This window comes from Lagenorhynchus albirostris, chromosome 2, assembly GCF_949774975.1.
Source record: "Lagenorhynchus albirostris chromosome 2, mLagAlb1.1, whole genome shotgun sequence".
Classification (NCBI taxonomy): domain Eukaryota; kingdom Metazoa; phylum Chordata; class Mammalia; order Artiodactyla; family Delphinidae; genus Lagenorhynchus; species Lagenorhynchus albirostris.
This window is the reverse complement of record NC_083096.1, coordinates 9910683-9937750: the sequence shown is the minus strand read 5'-3', so window position 1 is coordinate 9937750 and position 27068 is coordinate 9910683.

Sequence of the window (27068 nt, the reverse complement as noted above, 5' to 3'; positions counted from 1 at the left end):
AAGTGGAATGGTGGTTGCCATGGAGTGGGGAAATGATTAGTTATTGTTAAGTGTATAGGGAGCTTCAGTTTTGCAAGATTAAAAAGTTCTGGAGACTGCACAATAAAGTGAATATATATAACACTACCAACTATACACTTAAAATGGTTAAGACGTTAAATTTTACCTAATGTGCATTATACAATTAATTTTTTTTAAATCACACTAGATATTATTCCATCTATATCAAAAATAATTTTAAATTAGAATAGTCTAAATAATACCAGTTAAATGACACATTATCAGAGTAGATTAAAAAACAAATACACAGACAAGACCCTGCTATATACTGATTACAATAAATCCACTTTAAGTATGAAGACTCAGGTTAAAAGTAAAGAAATGGACACAGATATACCACGTTGACACTAATCAAAAGAAACTGGAGTAGCTATATTAATTTCAGACAAAGCACACTTCAGATCAAAGATACATGTGGCAAAAAATGATAAAACTGCAAGGAGAAAGAGATGAATCTATTGTTACAGTTGAAAATTTATTATTCCCCTTACAGTCGTTGACAGATCAAGCAGTCGGAAAATCAGTAAAGATACAAGTGACCCGAATACCATTATTAATCAACCAATATAATTAACATTTATAGAATACTTTATCCAACAACTGCACATTCCAACACATTCTTCTCAAGGTCAGATGGAACATTTACCAATACAGTCCACACTGGGCCATCAAACACACCCAAACAAAATTAAAAGTTAGAAACTTATATAAATTATCTTCTCAAACCACAACAGAATTAAACTAATAATAAATAACAGAAAGATAGTTGGAAAATCCTCAAACACTTGGAGATTAAATAACATACTCCTAAATAACATATGGACTAAAAAGAATTCTCAAAATATATTAAAATATATTGAAGTAGTAAAAATGAAAATTCAACTCATGAAAATGTGTGGGGTGCAGTGAAAACAGTGCTTAGAGGCAATTTATATCATTGAATGCATATCATAGAAAAGAACATCTAAAATTACAAATCTAAGCTAAAACTTCAGGAAACTAGAAAAAGAGCAACTTAAGTCCAAAGCAAATGAAGAAAAAAATTAAAGCAGAAATCAATAAACTGAAAACAGTAAAATGACAGAAAAAAAAGTCATGAAAATCAAAAGTTAGTTCCATAAAAAGGATTAATAAAATTGATAGAACTCTAGCCAGACAAACTAAGAAAGAGCGAGGATAAAAATTATTGATGTCAGAAACAAAGAAGTTGTCATCATGCCTGGCCCCACAAACATTAAAAGGATAACAAACTCTATGCACACAAATTTGATAACAGATGAAATGGTCCAATCCCTGAAAAGACACAAACTATTAAAACCCACTTAAGGAAAAACAGATAACCTGAGTAGGGTTTTTTGTATTAAAGACATTGAATCAACAATTAATAACCTTCCAGAAAAGAAAGCACCAGGCCCATATGGTTACACTGCTGAATTCTACCAAACATTTAAAGAATAAATGATAACTATTTATGACAATCTTTCAGAAAATAAAAGCAGAACGAATACTTCTTCACTCGTTCTACGAGGCCAGCATTATCTTCATACCAAAACTAGATAAAGAGTTATAAGAAAGGAAACTAGAGACTAATATCTTCATGAACCTAGATGTAAAAATTTTCAAAAATATATTTGCAAATCAAATCCAACAATGTATAAACAGTTATACACCACAACCAAATGGGATTAATTCCAAGAATACAAAGCTGATTCAATTATCATAAAGAAAATTTTTTAATTAATGTATTTTACATGTATTTACCACCTCTAGAGTTCTACATTATTTTCTGTATTTCATTATTTCTGTATTTCTGGTGTCATCTTCCTTCTGTCCAAAGAACTTCCTTTAACAATTTTTGTAATGCATACATATCTAAAACTTGAGATCATGGTGGGGGGGAATCTTAGAGTTTAAAGCACTATTTTATTAAGAATAATCAGAATACCATATAAGACCAATTTCCAGTTTTGCAAAATACTGATTACTCTATATACCTTTGGACCTCATATTTGATCTTCCACTTATTATCAACTGAGACTCACAAAAACCCTCTCCTGAATGATAGTTGCCCATCATATATAGAAATTTTTGAACTATATATAATTATCTTGATACATAAAGCTTTATTCCTTGGTCCTGTTGTGAGATATTTTTTTTCCAAATATTCTTTCCTTAGCATACATATACCCAAATATCTGTCAGTAGAACCAGTTTAACATTCTCACTCAGAGTACCCAGCTATTCTCATTTAGTCAACTCTACAAAATCTCTTCCCTATCATAAGCTACCCAGTCTGGGAAGTGAAGAATTAATAAACCTGGTTATATTCTACCTCAAATACTTGAACACTCAGTGTATTAGTTTTCATTTGTTCTGTAATAAATTATCACTAACTCAGTGGCTTAAAACAACTTTCAGTATTTTCTCACATTTTGATGGATCAGGAGGTTTGCACACAGCCTTGCTGAGTCCTCTGCTAAAAGCATCACAGGACTGCAACCAAAATGTTAGCCAGGTCTGGATCTTACCTGAAATTTAAAGTTCTCTTCCAAGCTTATGTGGTTTGGGTAGATTTATTCCTTTGAAGTTGTAGAATATATGAGGACTCATTTCTTCCAGGATAAACTAAGAAAGATTTTTCTCACCTCTAGATTCTTTGTTGAAGTGCTCACCTCATCAGTCAGGACCACTGGGATAATTTCTTTTTTATTAAAGTCAACTGATTAGGGACTTTAATTACATTTGCAAAGAACTCACCTGTGTGATGTATACTAGTTAGATGACAGGAACGGGTCCTACCCATGCTCCTTGGGTGAGGATTATAAAACGGTGTGGGTCACTGGGGATTTTCTTAGAATTCTTCCAACTACAATAAAAAAAAATCCCAAAAAAACTGTATGAAACAACTGGGTATTGAAATTAATTTACAAAAGAGAAATATATGAAATCATAATGTCACAGACACTTAGTCTGTTTCAAGCCTCTCAAAAAAAGTAACATCCTTTCAAATATTATCAACATCCTTGATTCCACACATTTATTCAGATAATTAATCAAATCTTCACTGAATGTTTAAAAACATTTTTAAAAATGAAAAGATCCCTGTCCTCTGTTCTACTTTAAAAACAAATTAATGACATACACTCCCAAACCTCACCTTTAAAAAAAATCTTACTTCTGATATAATTTAGGTATTCTCACATTCTTTTATTGCTCCACAACTTTTCAGAATGATCTTCTCTGCATGGGTTCAGAGTATAGCATTTAAAAAAGCATGAAAGAACATAGGATTCTCAATTTATTAACATATAAACGTGTAATCTATTTTCAGAAGAAAAGCAAAAATGATGAAATCAGAACTATTCTCATAATAGGCAAATAATGCATTCATTAACTGGATTTTAAATATGTGAATTCAAGAAAAAATTGCATGCAGTTAAGAAATAAGAAATTCACTAACAGTACAATGTTAAGTAATAGCACACATAAATTCAAGACATGAACATACAAAATTTTCTGATTTTGTTTGGCTTTAAGATTCTTTCTAATATTCTATACTTCGTGGTGATGCGTGGTAGAACTAATGTTTATTTACACCATAAACTTAGAAAAAACTAAGCAAATTTACCAGTGTTGCTGATAAATAATAATTATAAACATTTATAATGATACATAGTAGAATTAATTTTTGCTACAATTTTTTGCCAAAAATTACAAAAAGAAGACCCGTATATATGATGTCTACAAGAGACCCACTTCAGACCTAGGGACACATACAGACTGAAAATGAGGGGATGGAAAAGATATTCCATGCAAATGGAAATCAAAAGAAAGCTGGAGTAGCAATTCTCATATCAGACAAAATAGACTTTAAAATAGAGACTATTATAAGAGACAAAGAAGGACACTACATAATGATGAATGATGAAGGGATCAATCCAAGAAGAAGATATAACAATTGTAAATATTTATGCACCCAACACAGAAGCACCTCAATACATAAGGCAAACACTAAGAGCCATAAAAGGGGAAATCGACAGTAACACAATCATAGTACGGGACAATAACACCCCACTTTCACCAATTCACAGATCATCCAAAATGAAAATAATAAGGAAACAAAAGCTTTAAATGATACATTAATTGATATTTATAGGACATTCCATCCAAAAACAACAGAATATAGATTTTTCTCAAGTCCTCATGGAACATGCTCCAGGATAGATCATATCTTGGGTCACAAATCAAGCCTTGGTAAATTTAAGAAAATTGAAATTGTACCAAGTATATTTCTGATCACAACGCTATGAGACTAGATATCAATTACAGGAAAAGATCTGTAAAAATTACAAACACATGCAGGTTAAACAATACACTGCTTAATACCCAAGTGATCACTGCAGAAATCAAAGAGGAAATCAAAAAATACCTAGAAACAAATGACAATGGAGACACGATGACCCAAAACCTATGGGATCCAGCAAAAGCAGTTCTAAGAGGGAAGTTTATAGCAATACTATCCTACCTTAAGAAACAGGAAACGTCTCAAATAAACAACCTAACTTTGCACCTAAGGCAATTAGAGAAAGAAGAACAAAAAAAACCCCTAAGTTAGCAGAAGGAAAGAAATTATAAAGATCAGATCAGAAATAAATAAAAAGAAATGAAGGAAATGATAGCAAATATCAATAAAGCTAAAAGCTGGTTCTTTGAGAAGATAAACAAAATTGATAAACCATTAGTCAGACTCATCAAGAAAAAAAGGGAAAAGACTCAAATCAATAGAATTCGAAATGAAAAAGGAGAAGTAACAACTGACACTGCAGAAATACAAAAGATCATGAGAGATTACTACAAGCAACTCTATGCCAATAAAATGGAAAACCTGGAAGAAATGGACAAATTCTTAGAAATGCACAACATGCCAAGACTGAACCAGAAAGGAATAGAAAATATGAACAGAACAATCACAAGCACTGAAATTGAAACTGTGATTAAAAATCTTCCAACAAACAAAAGCCCAGGACCAGATGGCTTCACAGGCGAATTCTATCAAACATTTAGAGAAGAGCTAACACCTGTCCTTCTCAAACTCTTCCAAAATATAGCAGAGGGAGGAACACTCCCAAACTCATTCTACGAGGCCACCATCACCCTGATACCAAAACCAGATAAAGATGTCACAAAGAAAGAAAACTACAGGCCAATATCACTGATGAACATAGATTCAAAAATACTCAACAAAATACTAGCAAACAGAATCCAACAGCACATTAAAAGGATCATAAACCATGATCAAGTGGGGTTTATTCCAGGAATGCAAGGATTTTTCAATATATGCAAATCAATATATGTGATACACCACATTAACAAACTGAAGGAGAAAAACCATATGATCATCTCAATAGATGCAGAGAAAGCTTTCGACAAAATTCAACACCCATTTATGATAAAAACTCTGCAGAAAGTAGGCATTGAGGAACTTTCCTCAACATAATAAAGACAATATATGACAAACCCACAACCAACATCGACCTCAATGGTGAAAAACTGAAAGCATTTCCACTAAGATCAGGAACAAGACAAGGTTGACCACTCTCACCACTATTATTCAACATAGTTTTGGAAGTTTTAGCCACAGCAATCAGAGAAGAAAAAGAAATAAAAGGAATCCAAATCGGAAAAGGAGAAGTAAAGCTGTCACTGTTTGCAGATGACATGATACTCTACATAGAGAATTCTAAAGATGCTACCAGAAAACTACAAGAGCTAATCAATGAATTTAGTAAAGTAGCAAATACAAAATTAATGCAGAGAAATCTCTGGCATTACTATATACTAATGATGAAAAATCTGAAAGTGAAATTAAGAAAACACTCCCACTTACCATTGCAACAAAAAGAATAAAATATCTAGGAATAAACCTACCTAAGGAGACAAAAGACCTGTATGCAGAAAATTATAAGACACTGATTAAAGAAATTAAAAATGATACAAATAGATGGAGAGATATACCATGTTCTTGGATTGGAAGAATCAACATTGTGAAAATGACTCTGCTACCCAAAGCAACCTACAGATTCAATGCAATCCCTATCAAACTACCACTGGCATTTTTCACAGAGCTAGAACAAAAAAATGTCACAATTTGTATGGAAACACAAAAGACTACGAATAGCCGAAGAAATCCTGAGAAGAAAAAATGGAGCTGGAGGAATCAGGCTCCCTGACTTCAGACTATACTACAAAGCTACAGTAATCAAGACAGTATGGCACTTGCACAAAAACAGAAATATAGATCAATGGAACAGTACAGAAAGCCCGGAGATAAACCCACACACATATGGTCACCTTATTTTTGATAAAGGAGGTAAGAATATACAGTGGAGAACAGACAGCCTCTTCAATAAGTGGTGCTGGGAAAACTGGACAGGTACATGTAAAAGTACAAAATTAAAACACTCCTTAACACCATACACAAAAATAAACCCAAAATGGATTAAAGACCTAAATGTAAGGCCAGACACTATCAAACTCTTAGAGGAAAACATAGGCAGAACACTCTATGACATAAATCACTGAAAGATCCTTTTTGACCCACCTCCTAGAGAAATGGAAATAAAAACAAAAATAAACAAAAACAAACTAATGAAACTTAAAAGCTTTTGCACAGCAAAGGAAACCATAAACAAGACCAAAAGAGAACATTCAGAATGGGAGAAAATATTTGCAAATGAAACAACTCAAAAAGGATTATCTCCAAAATTTACAAGCAGCTCATGCAGCTCAATAACAGAAAAACCAACAACCCAATACAAAAATGGGCAGAAGAACTAAACAGACATTTCTCCAAAGAAGATATACACATTGCCAACAAACACATGAAAGAATGCTCAACATCATTAATCATTAGAGAAATGCAAATCAAAACTACAATGAGATATCATCTCACACCAGTCAGAATGGCCATCATCAAAAAATCTAGAAACAATAAATGCTGGAGAGGGTTTGGAGAAAAGGGAACACTCTTGCACTGTTGGTGGGAATGTAAATTGATACAGCCACTATGGAGAACAGTATGGAGGTTCCTTAAAAAAACTAAAAATAGAACTACCATATGACCCAGCAATCCCACTACTTGGGCATATACCCTGAGAAAACCATAATTCAAAAAGAGTCATGTACCAAAATGTTCACTGCAGCACTATGTACAATAGCCAGGACATGGAAGCAACCTAAGTGTCTATCATCAGATGAATGGATAAAGAAGATGTGGCACATATATACAATGGAATATTACTCAGCCTTAAAAAGAAACGCAATTGAGTTATTTGTAGTCAGGTGGATGGACCTAGAGTCTGTCATACAGAGGGAAGTAAGTCAGAAAGAGAAAAACAAATACTGTATGCTAACACATATATGTGGAATCTAAGGAAAAAAAAAAAAAGGTCATGAAGAACCTAGGTGTAAGACAGCAATAAAGACACAGACCTACTAGAGAATGGACTTGAGGATATGGGGAGAGGGAAGGGTAAGCTGTGAGAAAGTGAGAGAGTGGCCTGGACATATATACACTACCAAATATAAAATAGATAGCTAGTGGGAAGCAGCCACATAGCACAGGCAGATCAGCTCAGTGGTTTGTGATCACCTAGAGGGGTGGGAGAGGGAGGGTGGGAGGGAGGGAGATGCAAGAGGGAAGAGATATGGGACCATATGTATAACTGATTCACTTTGTTATAAAGCAGAAACTAACTCACCATTGTAAAGCAATTATACTCCAATAAAGATGTTAAAAAAAAAAAGAAACATAAAAATCAGAATAGTAGTAACTGTTGGGGGTGAGGGTGAGGTTATGGGGGTGCAGTGCAAAGAGATAAGGAAGTGGGAAAAATGAGAATTACCTAAGTGATTCTTGAGTCGAGTATTTCTTGAGTCGAGTGATGGGATTCCAAATGTTTATTTTATTGTTATGCATCTCGACATATTTTAAATATAGTGTTTTGTAAGTATGATATATTAAATATGATAAATAGTTTTTAAATAAAGAAAGATCATAACATACACCAAACATAACATATACAAAAGCCTATAGGCAAATCGCAACCAGTAGCTTCAAAATCTTCTTGTCAGCCTAGGCAGAGTTTTGTTAATTTTTTAATTGTTTAGAACTTTGGTTTGCCTTTGCAGTTATCATGTAATGAACTAAATATATACCTATTTTACTTTCTTAAAAAAAAAGAAACTATCCATTTCTAAACAATAAGGTAAAAAATCACATTTTAATTCACATTTTACACACACACACACACACAAAACACAACTGCAAGAAATATATCCAAAATCAAGAGATTACTTCCTATTTCAAGATATGTTTATCAATGTGTAGAAAAAATGATTGTTATTATTTTCAATAGGCGAGCAAAAAGTTGCAGGAAAAATACTCTCATATCTTCTCCACATACTAGCTAACACTTAAAATTGCTGATCCATCTTAATTTTAGTCACTCTAGTCAGTGTTAGTAGAATCTTATTGAGAATTAAATTTGAATTTCCCTACTGAATAAAATTTATGAACATTGTTTCACATGTCTATTAGATTTCTATACAGCTCATTTAGTGAAGTATGTGTTCAAACATTTTATTGATTTATTGCTGTGATGTTGGCCTATCACTCAGTTGTAAACATTTATTACATACTCTGGACACAAGTCCTTTGTCAGATATGTTTCAGATATGTGTGTTTTCCCTTATTCTTTTCTTATTGGTGATTCTTAAAGAGAAATTTTAATTTTGATGAATTCTAAATTACATGTTTTTTTAGGATTCATGCTTTTGTGTTTCCCTAACCAAATGTCATAAATAATTTCTCCATTCTATAATCTGTTTTGAATAAATTTTGTATAGACTTTTATATTTTCTTCTTTTCTAATGTAGTAATTTGATGCTACATATATCTTTCAAAAGCTACACCATCATATGTTGATGTATTGAGTATTCAGTTTCATTCATTTCAAAATATTTTCTGATTTTTCTTACCTTCTTTTTAATTTTCTAATATTTGTAGATATTTTCCTGTTATTTGCTTTCAGTTTAATTCTGTTATGATGAGAGAAAATATTTTTAGATTTTTAATTGTAGTTGATTTACAATGTTTCAGGTGTACAGCAAAGTGATTCAGTTATACATACGTACATATGTATACATTCTTTTTCAGAATCTTTTCTATTATAGGTTATTACAAGATACTGAATGTAGTTCCCTGTGCTATAGAGTAGGACCCTGGTGTTTATCTATTTTATATATAGTAGTTTGTATCTGCTAATCCCAAACTCCTAATTTATCCCTCCCCCACCCCCTTTCCCCTTTGGTAACCATAGGTTTGTCTTCTATGTCTGTGAGTCTGTTTCTGTTTTGTAAATAAGTTCATTTGTGTCACATTTTACATTCCACATATAAGTGATATCATATGATATTTGTCTTTCTCTCTCTGACTTGCTTCACTTGGTATAATATCTCTAGGTCTATTCATGTTGTTGCAAATTGCATTATTTCATTCTTTTTTATGGCTGAGTAGTATTCCTGTGTGTGTGTGTGTGCACACGCATGTGTATATAGATAGATAGATAGATAGATATACACCACATCTTCTTTATCCATTTATCTGTTGATGGACATTTATGTTGCTTCCATGTCTTGGCTATTGTAAATAGTGCTGCAATGAACGTTGGGGTGGACGCATCTTTTGGAATTAGAGTTTTCTCCAGATATATACCCAGGAGGGGAATTGCTGGGTCGTATGGTAGTTTTATTTTTGTTTTTTTAAGGAACCTCCATACTGTTCTCCATAGAGAAAAAATAGTTTTACATTTAACTATTTTTCAATTTATTAAGAATTTATATAATCTATATGATATGCCATATGGTCTATCTTGATGAGTATTTCATGAGTAATTGAAAAGAATGAATAATCTTGTTTTATTGAGAAAGAAGACTGTCTTATAATTGACTATCAGGTGATGCTTTTGATAGTGTTGTTCAAATCTTCTACCTTTTTTAAGAGAGAGCATTTAAATTTACAACTGCAATTTTAGAGTTATCCATGTCTCTTTTCAATTATACCACATTTTACTTCATGTAAAGCCATTTAACTTTATCAGATCTCATATTTCTTAAATGTGATTTTATCAATTTATTTCTTGGTCTCTTCTTAAATAGGTAATTTTTAAACCATTTCACATTTTAAAAGGATTTGTCCTTCATTTTCAAATTCCTTTATCACTTTTTTCACTCTATTTGTCATTCTTGGATAATTTCCTTAGTTCTTGTATTTCACAATTCAGGGTTTTGCTGCATTCAGTCTGATGTTTAACATATGAAAATTTTAACTTCCATGATTATATATATTTTTCTCTTCCAATAAATAACTGTTCATTTTCAAAGCTGCTCATTATTTTTAACTGTTGTGTTCTTTTTAGAAATTTAACCTGTATTTGAACATTTTATCAATTTAAACATACTTATTTATCCAGTATCTAAATACATAGGGGCCTATTTCCCATGTTTTTGGTATTTGCTATGTTTCACTCCTAAAATTTAGTTTTCTCATGTATTTTGCTATATTTTATTTTTCATTTTGACATCGCCTCAAGGAGAGTTTTTGTGTGTTGGTGAACCCTGTGCCTTCTCACTCTCAGTATTAACTCAAGGATTTGTTTTACATTGATTTGCCCAAGGCAATTCAGAACACCTGAGACCAATTTTATGATAATTTATTGACAAGACAGTTTCTATTTTATACACTATAACAGGAGTGTGAACATTTCTTATTTTGCATTTTTTTCTATCCAGAATTATGAAGCTTCATTCTCTCTCCTTGACCAATGACTGCATTAATCAGTCCATCTTTATTAATTAAGTCCATTAATCAGTGAAGTTTAATGTTAAGTTAAAGTTAAGTGAAGTTAAGTTAAACTTTGGCAAATGGAATTACATTTTTAAAGTGTTCTGTATTTATAAAGATTTGTTCATGTTCACCTCCCACCTTGTTTTGGCCTGAGGTCTCTGTTCTGCTCTGGGATGAAACCCAAGCAGCTGGCAGTTATGCCAGTACAGCCAGGTGCTGCCAGGAGGGAAGATTCTATGGCTATGTCTCCCAACTCCCTTTTTGCTTAAAGAAATTGGTTAATCCCTTTTCTTCTCTTACTGGTTCATAACGCTTTCAAAATAATTTTGCTCCAGTTTGTGGAACATTTCTCTTTGTTTGTAGTGGGAATATTTCATATTAAGACAAACAAATATTCAGGAAGCTTTGCATTTAAAATTTCCTTCCTAAACATAGATATAACACTGGAGTGGGTTCTGAAATACTGAATACAATTTTAAGAAGTAGAGGGGCTTCCCTGGTAGAGCAGTGGTTGGGAATCCGCCTGCCAATGCAGGGGACACGGGTTCAAGCCCTGGTCTAGGAAGATCCCACATGCCACGAAGCAACTGGGCCCATGAGCCACAACTACTGAGGCTGCGCGTCTGGAGCCTGTGCTCTGCAGCGGGAGAGGCCACAACAGTGAGAGGCCCACGCACAGCGATGAAGAGTGGCCCCCGCTCGCCGCAACTAGAGAAAGCCCTCGCACAGAAACGAAGACCCAACACAGCTAAAAATAAATAAATAAATAAATATTAAAAAAAAAAAAGAAGTAGAGATAAGTGCATTTCAAGTTTACAGAATGAATTTAAAATATGCATACAGTGAAATGCAGTGTGTTCTCAGTACACAGACACATTTGCCAGAGAATTGGTTACTTAGATTTTGATGGTGAAATATGTAACTAGAAATTTAGATAAGCCAAATTTCATCAAAAAATATCTTTCAAACAGTAAGAAGAAATTAACATTTTGTCCATGCTATCATTGTATTATTGTTTGTGGAGGTGGTTTCTCCAATACGGGAATAACATTACTGTACTCATCTTGTAATTAAACCAAAGCTAAAAACAAGTCAACAGATCACTTTGTAGCCATGTGCATGTTGAATGGATGCTTGGGTGTGGGAGGAGGTGGGATCTAGTGAGGTCGATTACTGGGTACCTTCAATGTTCTCAATATATTTGAGGGAAGTAATCACACCATCTATACAACCTTAGAATAATCTAATTTGGCCTTATTTTTTAATTTCAAGATATGAAATTGTACTTAAAATGTTTACAACTTATGTCTTTATTTCAGACTTGAATCCCCCAAAAGTATTCCATTACATTAATCAAACATACACAATGCAGTTTAAAAGTAAACATACACTTTTTGAGAATTAAATAAATGCAAAACCCACAAATCATTCTACTGCCCTATTTATGATAAACCACCCTATTATCCCATGCTAAAATTGTCAGATAATTTTGTATCTTAAAATTGAGAAAACAGTTTAATATTGTAAATGTTTTCCTTATGGCATATTATAAATTCAAACTTAGTTGATTCAAACTAATTAGGGGGTTAAATCAGTTAAAATTAATTTAATGTAATAAATCATCACATACTAAGAGCAATCAGAAGTCAGAATCTGTCTGCGAAGCTGGGGTGAGACACAATTTGATTCAAACTAGGAGACAGTAGAAATAAAATACTTGAATCAATCTTCAATCCAGTAACAGATCAGAAACAGATTTTCAAACAAAAACCAAAATCAGGAACACATAAGAAACACTCAACTATTATTCTGAGGTCAGATCTAGGTACCTGTGTAGTGAGAAATCATAGTGGTTCAGATTTACTGAACTGATTGAGGCATAAAGTTCACAAACAAAAACAAGAGTCACAGAAAAAAATGCCTGAAAGTCCTGTGTAGGTATTTGACTATAACTTTATCTCTCTCTTAATCAAATTTCTGTGTGTCAATCTCCTTCATAGATTCATCAAGCAAACTTTTTCTGTTGCTCTGAAGTCTGTTCTAAGGATCCAGGGCTGAGGATGACTATCAGCAGTCATTTCTCACCCTGGCCTTCAGAGTTCTTGAAACTGTAATAGCATAACTGCTTCTCATCTCCCAAATAGACTCCTTATGAGTTTCACTTTTAAAAAATGAGTTTTAAATAACTGGAAGTTCCTTTATCTCAGTTCAACATTCAAAAGAATCACGAACATGAAGTTAAGTTAAACTTTGGCAAATGAATATTTAAACAAAAAAATAAATTATGCCATGAAAGACAATGGGATAAACCCTTAGTATGCAATTTTATTTACTTGAAAGATTAAGTTTGGGTAATGAAATTGTGTCAAAGGTGTCATTACTGTTGCTCGTGAAAAATGAGGATATACCTGAATGTACAATTTACTTAGCTACTTCATCTCAGTTATGTATTTTTCTACTATCTTACAGGTAAAGTACTGTATGATATCACTTATATGAGGAATCTAAGAAAAGTCAAATCTGTTAAAAAACAAAAACAAAAACAGTAAACTGGCTTTTACCAGGGCATTGGTGGAAGGTGGGGATAAGATTGATGGTACTTAAGGTACAGACCTGTAATAAGTAGTAAATAAGCCATAGAGATCTAATGCACTGTATAATGAATACAGACAATAATATTGTGCTATACAGGAGTCCCCCTCTTATCTGCAGCTTCACTTTCTCCAGTTTCAGTTACCCACAGTCAACTGCAGTCCAAAAATACTAAATGGAAAATCCCAGAAATAAACAACTCATAAGCTTTAAACTGCACACCATTCTGAGTAGGGTGATGAAATCTCACGCCATCCCACTCCATCTGCCCAGGATCCCCAACCAACAACATCATCATACGCTCAATGATCTAGGATCACCCAAAGCAGACAATCCTCCTTCGGACATATCATCAGAAGATCTACCGCAGCCTAACGTAACGCCACAAGGCCTCCGTCTTTCACCTCACTTCCTCTCATCACATAGGCATTTTATTTTGTGATTTTTACCCATCACATCATCACAAGAAGGGTGAGTATAGTACAATAAGATAATTTGAGAGAGAGACTACATTCACATAATTTTTAACACAGTATATTGTTACAACTGTTCTATTTTATTATTAGTTATTGTTAATATTTTACTGTGCCTAATTTACAAATTCAACCTTATCATAGGTATGTATGTATAGGAAGAAACATAGACTATATAGGGTTCAGTATTCTCCACAGTTTCAGGCAACCACTGGGTTCTTCTAACATATGAATAAAGTGGATGGTGGGGACTACTGTAATTATGTAATGTGATAAATATTGCTATATAAATGTATCAAAGTAACATGCTATATACTTTAAACTTTCACAATGTTACATGTCAAATTTATTCAATAAAAAAAGAAATGGCATAATAACCATAGTAACAGTGCATAACATAATGTTTGCTATGCATCAAACACGGTTCTAGACACTTTAAATGCTTTAGCTCACTAAATTCATAAACTTTATGAAAGATTATTTTTCCCATTTTGTTAATAAAGATCCTGAGCCACAGAGAAGTTAAGAAACTCATTCAAAATTACCTGACTAGTAAGTGGCATGCCTAAGATTTGAACCCAGATGCTTGGCCCCCAAATCCATCTACTTTCCCACTACGCTATACTACCTATTCAGCTTATAGCAGCATGGAAACTGGCCTGAGATAAAAGCCTTATCTGATCAGAAACTATAATAAAAACTTTACCAACAACTACAGGCAATCAATGTTTATATACTCATTAATTCCTTTGTATCAGTACAAATATTTTTATATCATGTATCAGTTTGATCTATTCTTTTATAAATCATTTTAAGCACAGTACTGGTCACAGAGGTGACACTCAATAAACAACATTTGTTGACTGCATTGCCCAAAATGTTTGTATGCATTATTGAGGCAATATATGTACTGGTGGTTCTTAAGTCCAGCTCTATCTGTTACTAGCTCTGTAAACTCGGGCAAGTTACTCATCCTTTTGATGCCTCAAATTATTGTCTGGATAATGGGGACAAAAATTTACTGCCTTAGTAAATTGTTGTATTAAATGGTAAATGCATAAAAAAATATTGATTTCAATGGTTGGCAGAGACAGAGAGAGGAGAGAGTTAGGGAGAGAGAAAAGAGAGGGAAAATTGGAGCAAAACTAAAAAAAGGAAAATTTTGCTATAGACCTAAACCTTATAAATTCACATGTAATCATTCTTTTTAGTTTATCTTTGTTTTTTGTGGTTTCAGTTTCTGCTAGAGTTTCTCAGAGATGTTCAGTTCATCTTAACATGGTGTTTGCATTCTCCCACTGGTTCGTGGCCTCTACTGGGTATTCGTTTTTATTCTTTACCTGTATTTACTAATGCTATTCTTCATCACAGTGGCTAACAGTCTGAGCTACTGACTCACAAAATGGGGAAGAAAATGATCCTATTTTGTACGATCATTTCCTAGAAAATTATAAATAAACTCTTTAGTCTTCAGATAACCCTGTTTACGACTCTCTAGACAACTGTTTTATACTAAGTGCTAATTCTAGTATTCGATACCCAATATTGAAAATAAAAGAGGATCTGATTTTATATGATTAGTGAAAATATTTTACTCTGACTATATTATCTAAATTTATGTATGAAATATTTTTTATGGTGAGTTCCCTGATGGCAATGGTACTAATTAAAATATTTTTGTTAGCCATTTCTATTTTTAATGTACTTTGAAATAATACATCTTTAGGGCAGAAAGCTCGCATGTGTACAGACATGTTGGACTGGCAGTTTAACACCTGTAGTATTGCCTTAATGTGGAAGTGTGACAAATTTTTTTTCTGTTTACAAGCAAGGCCTTCAAAAACCTATTTAAATCAAGTTAAAGTGTAGATACAGAATAGAGAAGAAAAACCTATTTTCTTCAAAAATAGATAATCTATACCTCTTCATAAATCTCGATTTCTAAGACATTTATATTTTGGACAACTAAGCAAAATAAAAAGCTCTCTAACAGCAATGAATATATGATATATTTAATTTAAACACAAGCAAAAAACTGTAATAAAGCAAAACAAAAAACCATGTTCAGCTACTGCTTGTACTTTAACAATAAAAGCAAAAGAAAACAAAATGAGAACAAATGGAAACTAGATATATATTTTTATCTGCATAATGTATGCATTGTTTATATGCCAAAAGAAGAATAATACATCCTTTATTTCTGGAAACAGACCACTGCTACATCTCTAGAGTGGAAAACATAAAATAAACCAATCGATTGTGAAAAAGTAATTGATTGAGATTGCTGACCTGTTGGCTCTAAGATATATAGCTTAGAAGTAGCATATAGCAACTCTCAGCTCCTAAGCATCCTATAAGTTCCATGTTTTCACTTAATTTATCCTGAAAAAGGATAACTTGCTGACCAGTATTTCAAGATTAGATACTGTCATTTAAAATTTGTAAGTAAATATTCCAACTACTATTTTGTCTCATAAAAATACTGAATATATTTAAACAGGAAAGCAAATAAACAACTAAGACCAAAAGAAATTCTGGATCACCATTATGTGTGGTAGCCTGAATGAGACCAAGGGACCTCAGCATGTCCCAAATTTCTTGTCCTGATAGGAGGAAAATATTGACATCCCATTTTGTTGCTGTTATTGTTAAGGTACAATTATATTAAACAGAAATATAGAGGGAACATAACTTCCTACTCCTCAAGTACAGGCCCCACATAATAACTTCCTCCCAAAGAGGACAGTACAGAAATGGGTAAAAAGTGTAACTCCACAGTAGAGAAAGCTGACGAACACTACTTCAGCCAGGAGGTCAGGCCAACGTCAACAGTTCTAAGCCATGTTGATGGCGTGTTCCCTCTACATGTGGTGGTGATGGAGACGGCACTTTACCCCTGTGGTCTTCCTCCCCAGCAGCCACAGCCCAGCCTAGTTACCAGAAAAGCACCAGATAAACCCCAGGAGAAGGACACCTCCAAAATGTCTGACAAACTCTCCTCAACACTGTCAAGTTCATTGGATACAAACAAAATCTAAGAAACTGTTCCAGTCAGGAGGAGCCTAAGGAGACAATGTCATATGTCACCCTGGATAGAACCCCAGAACAAAAAAAGGAAAGCAGGTAAAACTGAGAAATCTGAATAATAATATTCAGAAATCAGATAATAATAATATATTAATACTGGTTCATTAACACTGTGACACATGTACCCTACACATGTAAGATATTAATATTAGGGGAAACTAGATGTGGGAGATAAGGGACATTTGGAATTTTTCTGTACATACAGAACTTTTCTAAAAGCAAAAGTTTATTAAAGGCAAAAAAGAAAAGGAAATATAGAAAAAGGAGGAAAGTAAAATACAAAGTAAGTTGTTAAAACAGCACTAAATATTTCAGTAATCTAACAAACATGAAAAACTGGCTATTCCAATTTAAAGGACTGTCAAATTTGATTTAAAATAATCAAGTGCTATTCTGTGTTAAGATACACATATAAAACAAAAATTAAAAGTCTACAAGTAAAATGTCAGAGGAACTCTATCTTACCAAGTCTAAGCAAAAGAAAGCTGGCATGGCTAAATTAATAAGAGATAAATGGACTGCATTGCAGCAAATGTCTTTTTGAATGAAGCGAATCATAACAAAGTGTTAACAGATTTACTTCATCAAAAGGAATTAGCAATTGTGAACATGTATGCATCAAGAGTATATGAAGAAACATTGAGTGGCTTACTATGAGAAAATGACAAATCACTATTAGTATATTTTAACATAGCTCTTTCAAACACTGAGAACACTATCAGACAAAAATGTAACAAAGGTAGAGAGGAACTGAATATCAAAAACAAAAAGTTTAACTTAATGAATGGATATATAGGGAATTTTCTATGTATCCAACACTTGGAGAATATCAACTCTTTTCAATCAAACATCAAATACTGCACTGGTAATCATTTTGCAATATGTACACGTACAACACGTTGTATACCTTCAACTTTTAAAATGAGATTTAAAATGGAACATTTACAAAAATTGTCATATAATGGCTCTAAGCAAATCTGTCCCAATTTTGTGGAATAGTTATCATATAGAGCATACAAAGTTAGAATAAGGAATAAAATAGATTTAGTTTTAAAGAACAGAATTTTAAAGATTAAATATCATAAAATGTGCCGAGTTAGAAGTTAATAAGAAAATCACAAATATAAAAATATTCGTATTATTGTAAATTTTAAAATATGTTTCTAAGTAATATACTGGTCAAAGAAAAATCATAGATGAATTTTTTTAATACTTAGTACTGAAAATGTTTAAAAAAACAAATGAAAACTATGTGGACACAGTGTTTTTTCAAATGAAAACTATGTGTCCACAGCATGGACACATTTGTTGTTTCATTTGTTTGTTTTTTCTTGCACAGTGAAGCTACTATGATGCTTCCCACACCTGAAAATATGAAAGGTTAAAAATGAGTTAGTGAGAGTTAGAGAAAGAACAATAGCAAACAAAGGGAGAAAGAAGTATATAATATATAGAAGATGCAAATCAATGAAATGGAAAACAGAGTTAGGAGCCAGGGTTTCAAGCAATGATAGATTCTAACAATAAAGGTGCTACTGGATCAATCCCTGCAGAAAACAGGTATAAAACCTGTATATAATACCAATAAAAAGCAAGCAGGGCTTCTCTGGTGGTGCGGTGGTTGAGAGTCTGCCTGCAGATGCAGGAGACACGGGTTCGTGCCCCGGTCTGGGAAGATCCCACATGCCGCGAAGCGGATGGGTCCGTGAGCCATGGCTGCTGAGCCTGCACGTACGGAGCCTGTGCTCCGCAACGGGAGAGGCCACAACAGTGAGAGGTCCATGTACCGCAAAAAAAAAAAAAAAAAAAAAAGCAAGCAGATCAGGGAGGCTGGGGGGGATGTATGCCCAAAGGAGAAGACAACTACTTCCTGTTTTTCTTTTTTTTTTTTTCTTTGCAGCTTTTAGCTTGGGGCTACATGCAGTTGGCTGGCAAATGCCAGATGGCAGCAGTGGCACCAGGGAAAGATCAGTCTTTCTGGCTTGGGGAAACTAGAAATGCCTAAATAATCCTATAGCTTATTTAAAAAGAAATAAAACAACAAATATATCAAAGAATTTTAAACATTTCAACAAAGATATATTACTACCTTCAAGCAACAAATCATCTCAATCTTATTAAACTCCTCTGGACAACAGGAAAAAAAAAATCTTACTTCCCAGAACACCTTCTATGATGTCATCATTGCTTTGATAAGGGCAATACAACAGAAAAATTTTATAAATACATTTAATTTATTAGTAAGTATTTTTAAATCCTCAATGAAATATTAGCAAATAAAATGCAACTTTACGAAAGATAATAAAGGATAAATTAGACTATTTATTGAGAATGAAATAATATAACACCTAATGACAATTTACGACAATAAAATGTTAAAATATAAAATTAATTTGAGCCTCTCAATAGACGTAGAAAAAATGTATAGAACTCATTATGAATTTAAAATTAAAAAAATAAGTACATTGGGAATAAAAGATAGCTATCTTATCCTGGCAAATTATATCTACTAGAAAACTGTCTAAACACCATCTCAGCTGTGTAAAAAGCATTCCTTAAAATCCAAAACAAGACAGGCATACTGCTGCAAGCATTTGCAATTGTTGAAGCCAGTCTAGTAAAACAAGAATAAAAAATTAAATAATTTCTAACTGAAAAGCAGGGGAAAAAACCCTGCAATATTAATCTGCAAACATGAGTTGCAGTTTAATAAAACAACAAAGCATTAGAAAATGTAATTAAGAAGAAAATACAATTGGAAATAGCATAAAAAGGCAAGTACCTAGGAATAAATCTTAAAAGAAACAAGCGTTTCTTCTACGTGTAACATTTTAAAGGTTGATTGTGAGATATTGGAAAAAAAACAGACCAAACATAAATATCCAATATTATAGAGATGATAAAATACACTTTGATGTCACATGGCAAGTACAGAACATAAATTTTCTGTATGCCTAAAACCTGAGATTTTCTTAATTTTTCTAAGTTTCCCTTTCTTTTTTTGTTTGGTGTGAATAAAACCTGCCTTTTGGATCGCTGAGATGATGAAATGATGTTAAAAACAAAGCTCATATTTCTTGAAACATAGTAAGATCTTAATTATTCAATCCAACTCTTACATCATTACTAATACTGAAAAGACAAATTAAAAAGTTTAGGAAATAACATGAAAACCTTTCATGAAAAATTTTTTGAGAAAATGAACTTTGTGGAACACTTGAAAGCTAAGATATTTTTTGAAAGATTCTTGGCCACTACTTTGACTTGAGTTTCTAATTTAAAGTGAAGATGTCTTTGCTAAGGTTGAGGTTGTTTTAGGAAACAGGAGAACCAAGTGACTGTATGCATTTCTTTAATGGAAGCATGTAGATGTTTGTGAATTCCTGGATGAGAATGATAGTACAGTGAAAACTGAGCTTCTCGTAGCCAGCAAGTCTCTTCCTTGATCAGCATCACAGCAGCCGTGTGCCAGCGTTTGGAACTCTGGGAGTATGGGGACCCATGACATGCCACCTCTCTTCTCACTCAGTGTGGCCACCTTGGTTCCACTAAGTTTCCAAACTCTTGGCTAAAATATCAGTGACTTGATCTAATCTGAAAGTGGGTGTGAATGTGCGTGATGTGTCACTACAAAAAGACATTTCAAATATTAAATGATATTAGTGGACTACGAAATGGTGCTTGCAAAATGATTGCGAATTACACACTGAGTGAGAATACTTAAAAACTTAAAATTGATGTGTTATCTTGGTGGTTTTTATCAGTTAGGTCATTATAATGATTATGTCATTAAAATTCAAATTTTAATAAAAATAAGAAAAACAAATGTACATTTGTTTGAAAATAAACTGCTCCTGAAAGGAATCCCTTAAGAGTATATCAGGTAAATACTCCCAAAACAACAGAAGTGATAGGTGTAATTTTATTCTTCACTGCTCTTTCTTGACAAATTAGACAGCAAACTACCCCTGTCAATCAGTTGCTGGTTTTAACCCAACAGCACTATGTCATGACAGCACTGTAGTTCTCTACAACAACTGTTATAAAGAGCGATGACACAAAAGTACCACTAAGTGAAGAGGCTTACTAAGTAACTTTTTGGAGCAGAAAATGTACAACAACATGATGACTTTAAGAAAGAAAATTATGTACGTTGTCTTCGAGAATAAGAATTTACCTTCCAATTCCATGTGTCTTTTGAAAAACCACACCAAAGAATTTTAATTATCCAGTCGAGGGCATTTTCACTTTGCCAGTTACATTGGTGCTGAGTGTGTAACAGTGGTAGGAAGCAACTCATGACTGATCCTATATCGCAGACCAGCGGTTAGGCCTTTGAGAGAAAGAATACAAAACTGTTCCTACCAATCTTCATGGATGTAAAATCAAGGGAGATTGTCCCACTCATATTGGTTTTGCTGAAGTCATATAAGGACACTAGGAAGATGAATGAAAAAACCATTAAAACTCCAAATGTGGTTTGTGCATCAGCATGAAACTTAAAACTGGCTGAGTGGCTGTTGGCTTATGTAATAAAATCATTATCAAGATCAAGCTAAAACTATTCTGATTATATTTGAATTGTGCACCCCTCCACCCTCAGCCATTCCACTCTATTCTGGAAGCAATCCAGTACTTACATAATTGCCTGAACAGCTCAGAAATAAGTTGTGAAATAAGATGTTTGTGCTTTTGACAGCATCCTTCAATGGATCTACAGCTCTAGCAATAATGTGTAATAAGACACTAAATTTAAATATGTTACTCTCTTTCAGGGCATGGTTTTTATTAGGTTCCCATCATATTAGTCAATACAGAACATCTTCAGTTCATAAAGTATTTTTCAAAATAAAACAAAATCAAATAAACTGAAGACAATATATTTTCCTATAAAGTTTATACTGTCCTTTAAAAATATTAGCCTGAGGGTCAGATCATGATGAGGGAATAGAAGGACATGGAGCTCACCTCTTCCCACAAATACATTCAAAAAAATACATCTACATGTGGAACAGTTCTCACAGAATACCTGCTAAATGCTGGCAGAATATCTCATAAAACCAAAACTGCAAGAAAGACTGTCACATAACTGGGTAGGATGAAAGGGAAAAAAAAGAAGGGGAATCAGGACAGGACCTGCACCCCTGGGAGTTAGCTGTGAAAGAAGAAAGGTTCCCTCACTTGGGAAGCTCATTCCCTGGCAGGGAGATCAGCCAGCACAGAAAGGGAGCTTCATAGGCTCAGGAGAGTGGAGCAGCTGGGTTTCAGCAGGCAGAACAGAGACCTGCACAGGAGATCTTGACCATCTCACTACAGTCCCCAGCCCAAGACATGCATCTGCTGGTGTACGCAGGGGCTGGGTACTGAAACTCGGACTTCAGAGGACAGACTCAGGGAGAGGACTGTGGTTGGCTGCACAGAGACAGCTGGAAGGGGATAGAGTGTAGTCCAAGCCACAACCAGGGATGGTGCAGGATGGAGCCCAGGTCCACCACTAAAGCTCCATAGCCGGCGTGCACACTCGAAGGGAGGGGCAGGTCCCACTCCAGCAGTCTCATTCTCCCTGTGCTCACAGTGGGCCCGGCTCTGCCTCTATGAGCTCTGGGACCACCCAAGCTCCAGGAGGTTGTCCACACTCAGAGGAGGGGTTGAAATCCAAGCCATCCCCAGGGGCTGCATGACTTCTGAAGCAGGGCTGGACCTGAGTTTCCCAGCAACTATGTGATCTGCTGATTTAAACACCACAGGCTGCTTTGTAAACTCATAGCCTCAGGGACATCTAAGAGGATTACTGGTGTTCCCATGCCTGGGGCGGGTCCTGCGATGGTGTACAAGTTAACACAGAGGTGGGGCTGGGGTCTGGGCTGACTCAGACCCCGCCCCCATGGTGGGTCCAGGTGCACTATGGCAGTCCCAGTGCCTGACCTCAGTGGTTCTGCAGCAACAGATCTAAACTAGTGGCTCTGTGAGCACAGCACTTAAGGAACAGCAGGGCCAATTGCCTGTTTTCCCACAGCTGAGGCAGGGCCGAGTGCAGTGCCAACAACAGTGTACTTTGTGAGCCCACACACAAAGGTGACACCTCAGAGCACACTCCCCAGTGGACAGCTCCCGTGGAGGAATACTCAGTGGCTTCTCTCCCAATGGGAGCACTCCAGTCCCGCCTACCTCACGCTGCAGTTCAGAAGCAGAACTGGGGTATATACTCCAAAAACTGGGGTGCAGACCCTGCCCCTGACAGGCCTGTGACAACCAGAGAGCAAAGAGGAGGCCCTGTTCAATATCCAGTGCAGGCTCTGGTCACCACAACAACAATCATACCACCATCAAGGTGATAATAGCCAGCACATACTGAGGAAAGATGTGGCAGGCATTCATACTAACAACAGACCTCACACCAAAAACAGATTCATGGACACTCCCACCTAAAAACAGCCCTTAAACACCACAGTAGATAACTGTTTCTCCTAAACTCACAGAACCAGAGAAATAAGTAAAATGAAGAAGCAGAGGAACCACTCGCAATTAAAAGATCTAGAGAATTCCCCTGAAACAACAAACAATTAAACAGATATCTCCAGTATACCAGATCCTGAGTTCAAGAAGGAAGAAATGAAAATACTGAAGAAATTAAGAAAGGCTATCAAGAGAAATGCAGATTACTGTAAAAAGAAATTAGAAACTATAAAGAAGAAGAGCCAATTAAAATTAGAAAACTCATTTGCTAAGACAAAAGCTGAGCTAAACGCAATAAACAGCAAACTGGATAATGCAGAAGAACAAATAAGTGATCTGGAAGATAGAATAACAGAAATCACCCAATCAGAACAGCAAACAGACAAATTAAAAAATAAATAAATAAATGAAAGCAATATATGAGACCTATGGGATAATATAAAGTGTCCCAATTTATGCACAATAGGGATCCCAGAAGGAAAAGAAAAAGAAAAGGGGATCAGAAATGTATCTGAAAGAATTATGGCTGAAAAGTTCCCAAACCTAAATAAGGAAACACAGAGGAATGGGGACAGGAAGCACAGAGGGTCCCAAACAAGACGGACCCAAACAGACATACACCAAGACATAATGTAATTAAAATGGCAAAAGTTAAAGAGAGGATTCTAAAGGCAGTTAATGATAAACAAAGAGATAATTACAAGGGAACCCCCTAAGGCTATCAGCTGATTTCTCTACAGAAATACTGCCAGCCAGAAGGGAGTGGGAAGATATATTCAAAATCCTGAAAGGGAGAAGGCTGCAACCTAGGATACTCTACACAGTAAGATCATCATTTAGAATAGAGAGAGAGATAAAGAATTTCTCAGACAACCAAAAACTAAAAGAATAAAGCAATACTAAACCTATCCTAAAAGAAATATTGAAAGGTCTTCTATAAATAAAAAAGCAAGAATCTACAGGAAAGAGAAAATTCACAATTGGAAAATAAATCACTTGAATAAGCCAGTACACAATTTTAAAAAAAATCAAAAAAATATGTATGAAAGTGATGATAACTACAATGAACAGCAAAAGAAAAAACATGAAGATGTAAAAGAGTACATCAAAATCATAAAATAGGGGGAGGAGAGTAAGGAAATGTAGATTTTTTTTCTAGAATGTGTTTGAGCCTATATGTCTACCAGTCTAAAGCAAGTAGATATAATGATGGGTTAACATACTTGAAAAACAGAGTAACCACAAAACAAAAACATACTATAGATTCACAAAAAACCAAAAAGAAGAGGACACAAGCATAATACAAAAAAACAACAATTAAATCACAAAAGGAAAAACAAAAAGGAAAAGGAACAAAGAAGAAATTAAAAAATCAACTGAAAACAAGGTTTAAAATGACAATAAATATATATCTATCAATAATTACCTTAAATGTCAATGGACTAAATACCCCAATCAAAAAGTCATAGAGTGGCAGATTGGATTAAAAAAAAAAAAAAAAAATTGGCTACAATATACTGCCTACAAGAGACCCACTTTAGGGCAAAGAAAACACATAGATTTAAAGTGAGGGGATAGAAAAGATATTTCATGCAAACGGAAATGACAAGAAAGCAGGGGTAGTAATACTCATATCAGACAAAATAGACTTTAAAACAAAGGCCATAAAGAAAAAGAAAGACACTATATAATGATAAAAGAATCAATAGAAGAAGAGGATATTACACTCGTTAACACATATTCACCCAATATAGGAGCACCTAAATACATAAAACAAATATTAACACACATAAAGGGAGAAATTGACAGGAATACAATAATAATAGGAGACTTTGACACCCCAGTCACCTCAACAGATCTTCCAGGCAGAAAATCAATAAGGTAACAAGATCCTAAATGATATACTAGAACAGTTAGACTTAATTGGTATTTTCAGGACATAACATCCAAACAAAACAAAACAAAACAGAATACACATTCTTTTCAAGTACACATGGAACATTCTCTAGAACTGATCATATACTAGGACACAAAACAAGACTCAACAAGTTTAAGAGGACATAAGTTATTTCAAGCATCTTTTCTGATGACAACAGTATGAAACTAGATATCAACCCCAGAGACATAAATGAGAAAAAAAACATTATCTGAAGAGTAAACAACATGCTACTAAAAAACCGATGGGTCAATGATGAAATCAAAGAGGAACTTTAAAAATACCTTGAGACAAATGACAATAAAAACACACCCATACAAAATCTATGGAATGTAGCAAAAGCAGTTCTCAGAGAGAAGTTCATAACAATGCAGGCCTTCCTCAAAAAACAAGAAAAATCTCAAATAAACAACCTAACCTACCACCTAAAGTAAGTTTAAAAAGAAGAACAAACAAAACCTAAATTAAGAAGAAAGAAGGAAATAATAAAGATCAGAGTGGAAATAAATAGAGACTAAAAAATAGAAAAAAATCAATAAAACCAAGAGCTGGTTCTTTGAAAGGGTAAACAAAAGCAACACACCTCTGGCCAGGCTCACCAAGAAGAAAAGAAAGAGGACCCAAATAAACAAAATAAGAAATGAAAGATGAGAAATCACAACTGATACCACAGAAATACAATCATCAGAGAATACTATGCACAATTTGATACCAACAATTGGAAAACCTAGAAGAAATGGAAAAGTTTCTAGAAGCAAACAGCTCACTAAAACTGAATCAAGAAGAAATGGATAATTTGAACAGACCAATCACTAGAAGTGAAATCAATTCTGTAATTAGAAAAAAATGAAAAACAACTCCCTACAAACAGACCAGATGGTTTCACTAGGGAATTCTAGAAAACATACAAAGAAGAACTTATACTGATCCTTCTCAAACTCTTCCAAGGAACTGAAGAGGAGGGAATGCTCCCAAAGTCATTCTATGAAGCTACTATCACCCTGATACCAAATCCAGACAATGCCAAAAAAGAAAATTACATGCCAATATCTTTGATGAATACAGATGCAAAAATCGTCAACAAAGTATTAGCAAACTGAATCCAACAACACATGAAAAAGATCATACATCACAATCAAGTTAGATTCATTGCAGGGTCACAAGGATGGTTCAACATACACAAATCAATGTATACACCACATCAACAAAAGAAAAGAAAAAAAACACATAAGCATTTCAATAGATGCAGAAGTATTTGATAAAATTCAACATCCATTCATGATAAAACTCTTACCAAAATAGGTATAGAGGGAACATATCTCAACATAATAAAAGCTATTTATGACAAACCCACAGCCAACATAATAGTCAGCAGAGAAAGTTGAAAGTCTTCCCTCTAAAATCTGGAATAGGACAAGGATGCCCACTCTCATCACTTCTGTTCAACATAGTATTGGAAGTCCTAGCCATTGTAATCAGACAAGAAAAGAAATAAAAGGAAACCATATTTGAAAAGTAGTAAAACTGTCACTGTTTGCAGATGACATGACACTATATA